The sequence below is a fragment of the Siphateles boraxobius genome, unplaced genomic scaffold (assembly GCF_051911475.1).
Source record: "Siphateles boraxobius isolate OS27281-9 unplaced genomic scaffold, OSU_SipBor_1 12, whole genome shotgun sequence".
Classification (NCBI taxonomy): domain Eukaryota; kingdom Metazoa; phylum Chordata; class Actinopteri; order Cypriniformes; family Leuciscidae; genus Siphateles; species Siphateles boraxobius.
In genome coordinates this window covers 13,403,300-13,417,757 of record NW_027508722.1, presented here as the reverse complement: position 1 = coordinate 13,417,757, position 14,458 = coordinate 13,403,300, and the positions used below count along the sequence as shown (strand labels likewise).

General features: G+C 36.6%; 1 protein-coding gene across 1 annotated transcript in view; it reads right to left on the bottom strand.

Annotated features, from left to right (window-relative positions):
- Positions 1-12,705, bottom strand: part of ncalda (neurocalcin delta a) — a 64,189-nt gene extending 51,484 nt beyond the window's left edge. The window contains exons 1-2 of the mRNA XM_077208798.1: positions 12,536-12,705; positions 6,165-6,242 (exon numbers count right to left, since the gene is read on the bottom strand). The gene's annotated coding sequence lies outside the window, so the exon portion shown is untranslated. The remainder of the gene's footprint in view (positions 1-6,164; positions 6,243-12,535) is intronic.
- Between the last annotated feature and the right edge of the window lie 1,753 nt (positions 12,706-14,458).

Below are 14,458 nucleotides of genomic sequence, written 5' to 3'. Positions count from 1 at the left end.
ATTTGAATGTGAGAATGGGGATGTGGCTGCGAGCTTAATTCATGTCAACATCCTTCTGTCAAGACAGAACGTCTGCATCGATGACCACAGATTCTCAAACAAATACCCTGATTATTATGTAATAACGGAGATGACTGGACCAATGGAAACTGTATGCCTATCAGGGACTAATAACATTATCCTAACCAGGCACGACACAGCCAGATTCCAGCGAACAAGCACACATTTTCCTGACTTCACCATTCTGGTCACACACTCTTTCTAGTAGCCACCAATGTTTTAGAAGTATTAAAGGTATGAGGTTAAGTCAGCAGGTGTTATCAAAATGATAACTTTTGGTTTGACAGCTAAACATTGAGTAAGAATCAGTCACACAAATGCAGGTTTACCATCACTGAGGCCTGAGTTCATGACACATCAATCCAGAGTCTCATTTAAGCCCAGTAAATATTCGTGGTCACAGACATAGACGAAGTAAAACAACATGCAAAAATTAATCTGCAAATTTTTCCACAAACAAAACATCAGATTACCACAGGTAATTGTCATGCCTATTAAACGTGACCCACATACGAAAGAACAGGTGTTCGTCAATGTTTCTACAAATTTGAAGTGAACAAACTATTTCTGTTTGATTCATTTTTTATGATGGTACTTTGGATGGTTGCATTAATATTATTATAATATTAAAGCTATTTTTTTTGTAATGCTAATGTCAAGACTTACAATAAACAGCTAAAACAAGTATTAAATTATTTTTGAATGTCATATTAAGTTAACTAAAAATGTACTAATTATTACATAAATATTAATTATAGAGTACTACTTACAAGTTCTTCCAACCATATAAAGCAAAGAGAGTGCATCTAGCACTAGTCTGGGCATCAGTGAAATTCTGGGATTCAGCCAACAGCAGACAATGAAGAACTCATGACAAATAAAGTACCCGCAGCAATAAAAGGTGTTGCTTTTTCAGTTTGAAATAACCCAAGTCTTTCTGACCGAACCAAGTCTTTTAAACATGGACAGAAAAACAATGTTTCACTGCCTTATTGAAACCACCTTTTGAACCAACCCACTAGGCAGATAGTGTTGTGTGGGCTAAATCAGCAACGCGATAACATAACCACTGGGTTAAATGACATCAGCTGTGGAGTTAAGCCAAGGTCTGAATGCCTCTGCTCTGAGATAAAGTGAAAAAAGAGTTTTGGGTTTAAGATTATTTATAGAACGCTACAAGCGTCAAAATATAGTAAAATGTTAAGTTCTGGTTTCACAGATATGGTTGACCCTGGTACAATTTTACACTTGTCATTATGCTACTTACATCATATTACCCTGCCAAACTGTTAAGCCTCTTAACACTTTTAGTGAAAAGAAGAAAGTTCACACAGTTTTACCAACAGGCTAAATAAGAGACTCATTGAGCTTCATTGATTATAGCAGAATCTTGTGAGATTGTGATGAACTGAGATGAGTGACAGCTTATTAGGTATTTTAAAGAGTGCTTTTTGCGGGCTTTCTAGGCGATATATAATGCATTCAGAATTTGCATGAAACCTGTTTTGTTGCGTTAGTTAAGGCAATAGTTATTTATTATTCAAATTGGCTTCAAAATTATTCAAATTGGCTGCCCTGCCAAATCATACAATATGCTTGCTTTCTGTTCAAATTATAGTGGTTTGTGAACATAGCCGCTTCATTAACAAATCATTTATCGGGAGCCTTTATCCAGGGATGTGTAGGTTGTTGCTAGGCGACATGTAACCATTTCATGACTTTCTATTTAAATGTGTTTTCAAAGAGGAAATGCATCTCCTTAGACTTACCCTGGAGTTGGTTCACCCTCCACCAGGGCTGTGCAATTTGGGCTTTTTTATGGACCTCTTTATGCGGTTGAAAAATACTGATCGATCGATTTTATTACATTTCGGTAAGTTGAACTGTATCTTTCAAATTACCTATTGATCATTCGTGTTTATTTACTATTAACTAGTAGTGAAGAGTAACAGAAGATCGGCTCACGTGCCGCTTGAACGGAGATCTGTCACGTCACACTAACGTGTTTAGTGTTTCGTAATTAAATTGACAGAATCTGAGAGCTGAAATTTTATTTTCTATCTTCTCGGTCTTGTCTGTCGGTGTCGGTAGCTACATTTACATGGACACCTTTTGGTTCAATGGCAATGAAATCAATCCGATTGATGAATCCAAACACGGTGTTTACATGAACGATGTAACATCGATGTAACGACCGACAACCGCCACTCGATATCCGACTATTAACCATTAAAGGTACATTGTGTAGGAATTTCTCCCATCTAGCGGTGAAATTGTATTTTGCATTCAAACGAATTGTGCTCTCCAGTGCCTCGCTTTTTCAAATGCGTGTTGCATCTACAGTAGCTGTTATGTACCAAAAAGCTATGGCAGGATGTCTTCTAATAGCACTTCATCGAGTTTTCCTTCGGGTGAAGAGGTTTGTTATTTCAAACAAACTGCAACTTGACACAATGCAATATCTCTCACTGCTCTGCTCCTCTGTTTCTGCTGCATTCAGTTACGTGACGCTGGCTATGAACGAACACGCTTTGTGGAAACATGTTGGTCTAGTACTTTTTGACTCTCTCTGCTATTATAGTTTTTCAAGATTTTTCGGAACGACATGGAAGCCTCCGTGGACCTACCCGTCACATGTATATAAAGATAATAAATTCTTCGTTTACGAGGATAAGTCAGATAATTGCCCGAGGTATTTGTACACCATTGAGGGCATATTTATGAATAAAAATATTTATTTTAGATAAAATACCTAAAAAACAACACATTGTCCCTTTAACTAAGATAAGATAAGATAAGATTATAGTATTGAATTGGCATTAAATAAAAATAAAATTGACGAGTGTCTGTGACCCGTTCAAAATACCCAAAAAAAATTCACGGGTTTATATTAATATGCAAACAGCAGCATACAGAACAGCAGATCAACAAAAGAACCTGGATTCACATAAAATTTTCACACATCTGCAGCATTTCTGACAGTGACAACAATGAAAAACATAAAATAGGCCTACACTAAATATATATATTTTTACTTAAATAATTCACAAATTAAGATGACAAAAAGAAAACACTGAATCCGTTTGAAGCTTTGAAAAAACGGCTATTTGTTTACCGTTAGGCTAAGTTTTTTCGTCAAATAAATATAGCACGCCTACCTCAATCCACACCTTGTCTAGTTTTTATTTTTATTTTTTTATTAACATTTCTAAATGATGTGGGGTTAGTCTGGAGCGCAGCCTGTTGACCGGTAGACCCTCTCCGATGGCACAGATATCCCCTGAATACAGAGATAACGTCTCGCTAGAGTGGCCAGCTTCGGGAAGCGCCTTTCATTTGCTTGTGGATGTTTGCTTCGCAAGTGATATTGTATTGTACTTGTACTACTGCTGTATTTTAATACCGTGCAGCATATTTTGCAAGTAACTTCATCGCTCTCTCTGTCGAAATGGTCCCACAGTACTTATTTTCGCTCGCTTCATTTTGCTTGCTCAGCGAAATATGTCTGTAGGGACGTGTGGTTGCGCTTGTCGACGCGCCCCGTGAGTTAACAAATATAGGCTATATAGTATTTTTTTTAACCATGCAGCAAACTATGAATAAAACCCTTAAAAATAAAAAAAAAACTTTTGACTTTTTAACCGTTTAGCTAACTGGTAGTATTCATCGGTTAAAATTTTTTACTTTCGGTTAACGGTTAAACGGTCAATATGAGCATCCCTACTACAGTAGCAATCAAAATAGAGCACACTCCCTTTTAAAAGCAACTTGGCGCTTCAAACAATGATTGTATCGAATGTATTGTTACACCAGTAGGTGGCAACAAGTGACTTACATTTTTTAACCTGTTTGTCATTGAATCATTCATTCAAGAAGTTCATAAAAAAAATGGTGATTCATAAAGTAATAAAACACGTGAAGTCTTTATGAGTGAGTCATAGAAACATTCATTCAAACTAGTGTTGTCAAAAGACTCGGTACTTCGGTACCAAGTCGGAACTAAAAAAATTAAACTTTTACGGTACCAGCTTTTCTTAAGTACCGGTGGTACCGAAGTACCAGGTTAATCCGGTTCTTGATGCGCTGTCCGAAAGGTGCACAATTGTGTCCTCTTCATAAAAACACTCTGAGACATGGCGACGGGCGGCACTGCTAATGCGGTGGCTCTGAATCCAATTGTTGACACGAAAGGAGGAATGAGCCACATGGAAATATTTTGGATTAGGCTAATGTCACATTGCCATAAGGGGCCGTTCACATGCAAATTCGCAATTTCAAATATAGGCGCTCATAATAAAAGTGACGGTTGCATGGTTGCATAGGAACGACAGACGCCGCGGGAGAGCAAGCGCTTGTGGAAAACATTTGCACACGCAAAAAATGCGGTATGTGAACAGCCTTTAAAGTGGTATTAGGTGCGGTTGTACCTGGGTAGTTTTACGAGTACACGAGCACAGTATCGGACCGTCACCCGAGTACTGGTATCAGTATTGGTGCATCCCTATTTATGTCATTAATATCAGTCCTTCAGAAAAGCAGTTCTAGGCGTATTCTTGTCTGGATACCTCTTAGCAGGTTTAAAAAGTGAAAAAAATAAAATAAAAAAAATATGAACGCATTTTTGGATTAAATAAAAGTAGCCTACAGTCAAGTCAAATAAAACACGTTTTATCTCCTGTATAGTTTGGTAACACTACAATAAGATACCATTCATTAACATTACTTAATGCGTTATCTAACATCAACACATTGAGTGAACAATATATTTTTACAACATTAATTAATGTTTGTGAATGTTTTATAATACAAACACTTGATTGTTCATGTTTGTTCACTTCATTCATTGTGCATTAAATAATGTTAATCGATAAAACTTTTGATTTTAAAAATGTATTAGTACATTTTTAAATTAACCCCAAGGAGAATAATTGCTACAGTAGGTCATTTTATCTAATCTTATTGTAAAGTGTTTTCAATACAGATGTACAGTTTGCATCTTTGTTACCATGATATACACTTTAATATATGTAAATTTAATTTAAATTAAGCTTTGGTACCAAAATTGGTACAGAGAACCATGGATTTTTACTGGTTTTTGTACCGAATACTGAAATTCTAATATTGTGAAAACTTTATTTTTATTCATTCTTATTGATTAAACCCTTTTTAAATAAAGTTAAATAGACTGCAGCAATTAATATTTTGTCAGAACCTCAAGTCAATTGCTTGCAATTATTTTATTTAGTTGTCTGATCGTAGGTTAATTATCTCAATTTGAAAAAAAAAATGAACAAAAATTGATTCTCAATTTATCCAGAATCGTGCTGCTCTAGCCAACAGGATGGCTTTTATGTTAATAGTATGCAAAAGGTCATCAAAACAACATTCTGAGAGACTAATGCAGGGTTTTGGGGAAAAGAAGAATGCAAACCAGAGTACAGCCTTGCAGCCAGTGAAAATACAGCAGACGTGAGACTTCAAACTCTGCAGGCAATTCATGATCACGGATATGAGAGCCCAGTAAGTGTAATCATTCAGTCATAGCACAATGATTTGGGCAGCGACACTACAGTGGTATTCAGAAGAAAATTCCAGTGAAAGTCAGCTGATCCTCACCAGTTTTGAGAACACGCATTAAGACTCAGTCAGGAATGTCCAGTTATATCCCTCACCATGACAACGGACAATGTCTGTCAGCCTAAATTTGTTTGGATGGTACTGAGTTCTTGGTGTTGACAAGAAACACTCTCATTATATTAAATGAATACTGCTACACATCATGACGTAAAACTGTAATTTCAGTGCTCTCGATAGACAGTCACCATGCTAGAAATGTACTGATTTGAGTGACACAGGTGGGCTTTTATTTCCGTTCTGTAACTAGGCAACAGCAGCTCAAAGAAAGTTCTAAGTTGTTTTTGAAAGAGTCATCATTAGTCATTACTGCCTAAAAACAAATGCAACCGATTAAGTAATTCAACAACATAAACCTCAAGGTCACTTCCTTCCTTTTCTGGTTAAAACAAAACCCACCAAATGTTCTGTAACAGATTTACAGAGAGATTAATCGTGAATGTTATTCTTAAAGAAACGCAGATCCTCACCAAGAGCCAGAAGAAATCCACAGGCTTGACCAACTGACCAGGCTGCTTTCTTTAGCTGCCGACCAGGGAACTCTTCACCTGAAAGACAATAGAAAAATTCCCATTAAAAAAGTCATTACTAAAATGAGGGCAAAAAAAACTATTTATTGGAAGAATGGGTTGATGCTGATAAAAAAAAGAAGAGGTTATTGTCTTCTGGGTGGATGCTCTTGTTTCTAAGCAACAGAAACCTTGACTCATCCCCTCATTGTTCTTATGTTGTTCAACGGCTACAAAAAATAAAACAACAGAACCTACTACTGTACATCTGCCATCAATTCTTCATCAGCCCTTTGATGTTTACTGAACCTGATTTAATAAACACGTCAAACACACAAGCTATGAAATCCCATATATTAGAGCTGATTTGATATTAAAATAGGCAGCGCTCAACAGTGCAATCGCTTCACTCGAATTTGAGACTAAAATAGAATCCGTAAAGTGTAAAATATGTTTAGCACCATATGTGCAAAATTCCCCACAGGCACTTAACATTTTTTTTTGCTTTTATGAAATTTAAGGTCTTAAAGTTAAATGTTTTAAAACGCGTCTTAATTGTCATTTTAAGAGGATTTAAATTTGGGAATGTAAAACCAGGAATTGTGCAGCCTAATGTCTTACTATACACTTTTTAAAGTCAAATTTAAGGCTTTTTAAGACCTTTTTAAGACCTTTTTAAGACCCGAAGAAATAAAAATTAACACTGTACATGAGGGGTGTGCAATATTGACAAAACAATTATATATTATTAAACCTTAAAGTTCTGCATGATTAAGGGCGTGGCCACTTGAGTGACAGGTGGATTGCCGCTGCTGTCACTACAAGGCGTTTGTCTGCTGTCTGTTAGCCGTCACGTCACCCCAGCCAATCCCGCCTCTTTGCCAGTATTCGGCTATCCGGGAGTGACGCACTGCCAAGATGGCCACAGCCGGCTACGCCAACTGACGTCACGAACACTACGTCCATAATTTTTTTTAACAGTCTATGGTTTGGACCAGGGCAACAGTGATGCGTGACATAAGACTTAACGAGCGGACAGAAAAGTATAGACATTTTAAATGTGGTGTAAGAAAGTATAGATACTTACATGAACATCGCAATATTATGTTTGGCGATACTGTATCGATTCTCAAAAACAATATCAATGTTTATATATTTGTTTACATCAAAGATTCGTAGCAGAGGCTTCATGTTCGGTTTAAACCGCGACCAATAGATGTTATGTCTGAAGCGCTATTTCGGCCAAAACAGTTCAGCGGAGACTACGCCCGCGCAGCCGATTCTTAATATTTGATTGGTCATGTCAATCACAGTACTGATTGCCAACACCAAACACTGATCACTAAACCTACACATCACTTCAACCTTAACCAATGAAATTAGTTGTGGGGCGAGATTTCTGGTGAAGTGATTTGGGGGGAAAAAAGAATAAGACAAAATATTAAAACCATCTCCCGCCACAGTGGAAGTCATTTTGGCTCCCACTATAAATAATTTTCATACTCTCCTAAATCTAAACTTAGGAGAGCATGTGCACCTTGGGAAAAAAACTAAGTATGGGGCCACTTAAAATCTTGGGGTGGCACACCAAAACTATAAACCATAATTTCAGAATTTTATTCTACTGTTGTAGTAAACCGGCCTGTAGAAAACTATCAGAAAGACTTAAGGAAACTCCTACTGATATACTTTGGTTTATTGTGTTATATTTAATGTTACTAATGATATTAGTAGGGCCCTACTAATATATATTATATTATATATAATGATATATATTATATAGATATGATGTATGTAAAGGCCCTCGCCTGCGGCAAATTTCCAGATACTGACATAATTGTGATGAATTTAATCCTTTTTAAGTTATTATTTTGCAATGTAAGATTACAGTTAACACTTTTAAATATTACATAAATGTATTATGAATTTTTAATAAACTTAATGAGTGTATAAATCAGCAGCAAAAAGTAATTCTTGAAAAAATCTGCACAGTAATTTTATAAAATCTAAATATGTTAATAAAAACAAATTACTATTAGTTCTCTTATAAAATTCAATCAGGCAATCATACATTTCACAATTTTATATTTATATATTAATGTCAAGAATTCAGAAGTGCATATATAGCCTACACTACAAAGAAATAATATACAATTAAATTATGCTTATTTTAAATGTATTGAGCAGGCTAGGTATAACAAAATATATTGGCTTCATTAATATTTCTGTGCGCAAACCCATGATAACATGAAAAACAGAGCGCACACGGGTGCAGAATGATGTGCTCAAAGCAACATGGAGTCACAGTGTGCGGCGCTGCGCTGCATAAGTGCACATTTAAAAGTTCACGTCACAAAGCGAAGAAATGTCGAGCGCACGAATTAGATGTGGGCGATACTGCAAAAACAATCCTCACTTAAACCCATAATAAATGACATATTTATCTGTACCTTTCCTGTCTAACAGGTATGAAATATACAGAAATTGAATAGGGTTATAAAATAGTCAGCACTGCATAAATTATAAATTAAATTAGATTAATCCTTATTAACCTGTTAACCTTCAAGGCCACTTTTGAAAAATCCCCAGAAATGGCATACCCAAACTTAAACAGATACAGTTCATGAACCCTTTGCACTAAAAGCACAAGTATGATCTCATTTGAAAGCTGACACCTAGTAGTTTATTGTAAATGTAGAAATAATTATTGTCATAATGAAAAAAAATGTTTAAATAGCTTCAAAGTTTTGTAAAGTTATTAGAAATTTACTTTTATGAAACATCTTCATAAAAATAAAATTGAAGTTGGCCCTGGAGGAATCTAGAAATGCACTGCAGCTAAAGCCATATGTGTGACCATTTTATATTTAAAATCTGAAAATGATAAGTCTAAAACTCTGTATTTAGTTAAATGTTTTTCAAGATCATGTCAAATTACTTTATTTTGATTAGACTCTAAAATGCAAACTGATGTTTAGTCATCTTCTGAGTCATCTAATCAGTCTATTGTCTCTATTATTTTGTGGTGCAAACGAGCCCCATTCAGAGTCAGTCTCCCCTGCACACATTTACACCTCTCCAGACTGGTTATGGCTCTAAATATGCATTTCTTTTGTCTGCATTATAGCTACTAACGACTGGCTATTCACAGGCTATTCATAGGGTTTCAAACCCTAATTTCTTTTATCAAAGTTCTCACTAAATATTTGAAACTGGTATCAAATGCACTGAAACATTTCAGTAAGCATTCCTATTTAGAAAAAAATAATAAAACAATAACTGCTGGTGGCAGGTGCACCTGGGCTAGCTAGCATGTTAGCTTAGCACACCATCAATACACGACCATTTATGAGATTAAAACCATGTTTGTGCTCCAAACTTACTTTATAACGCAAGTCGAGTGTTTTAAATAATCTTCTGTGATCTAATTTGGCTTCAGATAAAAAAAAATCCGACAGAAAATGTATTATTTATAGTGTTCTGCACGATGATGAAATCTATATCGATTAGCGTTACATTATAAATATAATCTATTATTATGAAATACCTGGCATGGCTTGAAGAACACAGGTAACTCAAATATCATTGCAATCATGTTTATTGTCTTCAAAACATCTTTATCTGCATGTTACAGCGATCTCTGTCAGCTACTTTCTGTATCAGTGACGTCCTGGAATGTCACATGACTATGGGTCTTCTTCGTGATCCATATATGGACTGTTATTGTGCATATAGCGCCCTCAGGCTATTGGTATGAATTGAAAACACAGCACATCTCAGTAAGAAGCGATCATAATGATTACATCGACGCATTTGGGTATAAATTCAACAAATATTATTCCTGTCTATAGAAATATGATGTGAATCTATGAGAATATATCAATATTTCTCCAAGTCTGCACATTTTTGAGCTAAAGCCCTGAGGGACGTTGTTTTGTGAATCACTGTCATGACGACAGCACGGAGTGTTTTTTATGAATGGACCAGCTGACGCTCATAATTCATATTAAAGGTATCGACTCATTTTTTCATTTCATAACTCCTGACACAAATTAAGACATAACTGTCACTATAAGTTTCTCAGAATACAATAGTGGTCAAATACTGAATCTTGAGTATTATATCTTTTTAATGATGTATAGTTTGTCAAGGTATAACATTAAATCTGATAGTAAATTTGAACTAAATAAAAAAAAAACCGCTTCAGTGCGCCGACGCTCTGGAAACGGTTAACAGGTTAAAGCTACAAGCGTTCTTTAGTCAAAGAGTAGTTGGTAGTTTTCTCTGTTCCCTTTGTTCTTAGGTTAACTTTATTGACATAGAGAATTAGTGGCTGCTGTCACTTTAAGATCTGCCGCTGCTGACAGGATCTCACGCATCTCATTCTCTCACTACTCTTTAATTCCATTCTCCATCATGACGGACAAATGTTTTTTTTTTTTACCGCTAGTGGCATAGTGAAGCTTTTTGTGGCAAACTACTGGTGTTTTATTCAAGTCAGATTAGGGCCTGTTCACATATCGCATCTCTTGTGCGCTGAAGTTCGCTATTTCAAATGTAGCCGCGCGCGCTCATAATGGAAGCGACGCGCTCGTTTTTTCCAAGTGCGTCCGCGCCGAAAGTGCCTCCGACTGTAATTTGCAGCCTGATAAATAAATTTTGCCTGCGCCGGAGGCCGGCCCTGCCCTCAAGCCGGAAATCCGGCCCCCGGCCGGAATACTTTAAGCCCTGTTGACCACAATCGGCACTGTCACGCATGCCAACCTGCTTGTGTCGGGTGGCTACCCATAGTGCTGCTGGGTGCATGCCTGCGAGGTTGACACCTCCACAACATGTAATGCATGTTCTAAGTGCCTCTTCGTCATGCAAAGTGACAGCAGAATGATCCGCCACCTTTGGCCGCAGTATGCCAACTCCCTCTATCACAGTAAATTATATGCTTAAGTGAAATTGGCCAACAGATAGCACAGACGTGCGTGTGTTTGTTTGGGGGGGTTGGATTTGGCATGGGAACACACGGTTGTGAGTGTTATCACTTGGCTTGCATCAGTGGCTCTAATTTCCATCTGGTCTGCATTAGTGGGAGAATGAGGGAGGAGGCAGATCTGGGCTCCTCAACCGCAGTCATGAAAGTACACAGACCAAAGGACTTCATCTTTTTTAGGGAAAAGTAATGGGCATGGATGGATGGACTCTTAAAACATGGTTAGAAAAGAAGCATGAGCATTAAAAGAAATAAGTTCAAAAACAAGCAGCCATTCCAAAACAAGATATTTCAAGAGGATTTCTTCAGTATCACAATGAATCTAACAAATATTTCACATTAAATATGATCACATTAAGGGTTCGAGTCCCTGCTGAGCCAGGAGGCCTTTCTGTGTGGATTTTGCATGCTCTCCCTGTGTCTGCAGGGGTTTCCTCCACAATCGAAAAACATGTAGTATAGGTGAATTGTAATGTAATAGGGAGGGTTGAGGGAAGACCTGGCAACCTACCCGGAAAAAAATCATTGCTAAGAAAATTCATGGACAGTCTCTCGCGTATGGCAAGAGGTGGCCATAGAGTCACCAAGAGTCCGATAAGACAGAAATGGTAATATATAGACAGAGTTTTCATTATCAAAACTGCTTTAGTCAGCATCCTTAGCGATCTCACACCAAGACAAAAACATTGACTCTACAATGTCAATCCTCACTCGTTCTGAAGGATGGCAGTGTAACGTTACAGCATGACATCCACTTGAGATCTCGAAGTCCTCAATGATAAAGAAATCCAACACGCAATCATGAGAACCTTCGCTCATAACGTTTCAACATCTACAACAAGCATATTGAAATGAGGAAACACCAGAGTTCGTGTACTGATATCATGCGTCATCAAAACACTGAGGGATCATCTGCTTATATTAATGTCTAACGGTAACGGTAACACATTACGACAACATTTTTTTCAGAAGCCAGTCAAAATATTTTGTCACGAGCTGGAAGAGCAGTTTAACTGAGAGTAACGAGTCTTCCCCTTTAGTTTAGTGTCGAGGAGCCTTAATTAAACAAAATTAGTTTAGATGAGACTTCCTACTATCAAGCTAACTGGCTAAAAGCACACGTTGTATCAGCGCACTAACTTAAGGGAGTTAAAACATACACACGCCGTTATCGGTTATTAATGAGAAGATATTCTGTTTGTTGTAAGTCAAGACTCTTGAGCTGCTTTTATGTTGTTTATCGAAGGCGACGAACAGAGTGAAGAGTTGAACAACAAGAACACAGAGCTCAAAGAAATGTCGGCAAACTTGAAGAAAAGTTTAGGAAAAGAAGAAAGGACAAACTCACGGTAACAAACTTTCTGCAGACGGCTGGAGGAAGCCTAGAACCAAACGCAGCTGTAGGGTCCAATGCAACAGCAGAGAACAAAACGAGAACTGTAGAGAAAGAAAATAAACCGAAAACGGTTTTGCACTCGCGCCGTTTGGGGAATGTGGCTGTTTGATGACGTCATCCGCGCGGCACGCCTTCCTCATGGCTGCATCATCAAGCCTGAGGATTTTATTCTTAGGCATTATTGATATCGTTTTTGTTGTATAAATTGGGAATCTGGGTGCATCTTCGCCGACCTTTTGTTTTCAAATAGGCTACGATTTTAGATTTCCCATAACGGTCATATTAAGTCATCAAATCCACGTGTTGTATTTTTACTTTTTATTTATATTAATTTATACTATTTGGTAATATTAAATAACAATAAGAAGGATTAAATATGCAATTTGTATTACAAAAGCGTCTTATTTGACTTCATGCACGTTTCGTATAATTATTTATTTTACCCAAATGACTAAAATCAAGCGTCATGGAAAAATATTCTTAAATCTATGAATTTACTGACATCTAGTGGTGAGTGTTACAGTAACATTTATTAAACATTGACCGCCGTATAGTTTATTACATTTTCATAAAATTATTAAGATAATCTTCTGCATGTAATAGTTATATCATAAGGAGTAAAAATGTTATTGAACGCAAAATCAGAATTTTAGAATATATATTTTTTATATACAATTTCAAAATATACAATTGAGTCCTGCTAAGGGTCAAGTCACACTACCAAATAACAAATATATTTTATATTTTCCACAACCTACTTATTTATTTTTTTCCTCAAAAAATGATTTTTTACATTACACATGTACAATAAAAATAATTCAAATTAAAATGTAATAAATTAAAAAATATATTAAAATTAAAATTATTGTAGTTCTGATAAGCTAATACATTTTTAAGAAACTTATGAGGTGCAAAAAGTCAATCAATTATTCAATTGTTTTTATAGTGAATTTCGTATGTGAGTAGGGCCAAATCACAAGGTCTGGTCTACAATTTTGGGCTGAAGCAAAGCCACAAGTTTTCGATACTGAGAAGTAGAAAATAATATTAAACGGTGTTATAAAATAAATTAAACTGGCAAGTCACTGTCTTAAAGGTGGGTTAAGCAGTATTTGAAAAAGCCTGTTTGAAAGTTAGTCAGACCGACACACGAACAAACAACAACAAATATGTGTAGCCAATCAGCATTAGGTGGAGGAGAGAGAGCGAGCAAGAGGGAGATTTGAAGAAAGACTGCAGAAATAGAGATGAAACACAATACAAAAGTGAAAATATCAGAAGAAATCACTGGAAAATAAAGGGTTGTCTAAGGCAAGAGCTTTAGGACACTGTTAATATTAAAAGAGCTTTCCAGTGCTGGAGAGAGCTAAGCGGGAAGGCCCGAAAACAGACGCTGATGTTGCTTTGATTCGCTCCACACGTGAGTAACACTGGTTTGAGTGTTATCGTTTGTCTGGAGCTGCTGTTCCCATATAAAAGAAATAAAATGATTTTGTTACAAATAAAATTATTAGGTCATTAGGTTATAGTCACTGCTCTAGTAATAAAAAATAGCTGTAATTTAAATCAAACTTGCATGACAGGACAGGCACTAAACAAAAGCACCAAATAGCTGTAACTTACAGCACTTATATGACAGGATAGGCACTAAACAAACGTACCAAATGTATTTTTCCTGGTATCACTGGGCCCCACAAACTCTTGACATATCTTGTTTATGTTAAGGCTGTCCACCCTGTCTTTGTGCACATTGCAGACTAACAGACTGTTAAGTCTGTCTTGGCCCATTGTAGCCCTTAGCCACGTCTTCAGTCTCCGTAATGCACTGAAGCTCCTCTCAGCTTCACATGAGGACACTGGCACCACCAGCAAAAT